The following is a 983-nucleotide window of genomic DNA, read 5'->3' as shown; positions in this document are numbered from 1 at the left end:
TGGATTACAGTAACTTTTATTCACAATGGACCCCAAGAAAGCAATGAAGAAAAGTGGACAAGGAGAAAAGAAGAAGAAGAGAGTTTTTTCTGGCCATACAAACAAAGCAAGAGATAATAGAAAGGTATGAAAAGGGGATGCGTTTGATTGATCTCGCAAAAGAATATGGCCGTAATATATCTACGATCGGCACGATAATAAAACAAAAGGAAGCCCTAAAAGCTACGGCTCCTTCTAAAGGCCTCTCTGTCATTTCCAAGAGGAGGTCAGCAGTGAACGATGAGATGGAGAGGTTGTTACTCGTGTGGATAAAGGAGAAAGAGATCGCTGGTGACACAGTGACAGAGGCCATAATTTGCGCAAAGGCAACCGCCATCTTCACTGACCTCGTGAAGGAGGATACAGGCGAGGGAAATTCGGCGCAAGGACTACACCAGGAGTTTAAGGCATCGCATCGCGTGGGTGGTTCGAGAAGTTTAAAAGGAGGACTGGAAATTTCGCCATGGCGAAATTATTTCGCTGGGAAAGGGCATGGGTCTTGAGGTGGATGACGAGGACATCAATGAGCCGATTCAGGAGCACAACGAGGAGCTTTCGACGAAGGAGCTGCAGGAATTGGAGGTGATGCAACACACCGCGGTGCAGGAGTTCAAAGAGGACGAGGAGGAGGAGGAGGAGGAGGCAGCCATTATTCCATCAGCCCAAATCAAAGACATTTTAGGAAAATTCCATGAAGTCTCGGAATTTGTTGAAAAGAATCACCCGGAAAAAGTGTTCACAAGTCGGGCTATCGCGCACTATGACGATGTCTGCCTCGCGCATTTCCGATGGATTGTTAAAAGCCGGCAAAAGCAGATGTCATTGGATCAATTCTTCACGAAACGCGAGGCAAAAAACACTGCTGATAAGGACCAGTAAACAAAGAGGCCAAAAAGTAACGAGAATAGCAGTTAAAAGGTAAATGAATATTTTTATTATTTCCT

Source organism: Eptatretus burgeri, chromosome 7 (assembly GCF_056783735.1).
Source record: "Eptatretus burgeri isolate ZD-2024b chromosome 7, Ebu_testis_v1, whole genome shotgun sequence".
NCBI classification, from domain to species: domain Eukaryota; kingdom Metazoa; phylum Chordata; class Myxini; order Myxiniformes; family Myxinidae; genus Eptatretus; species Eptatretus burgeri.
Note: the sequence above shows the minus strand (reverse complement) of the source record.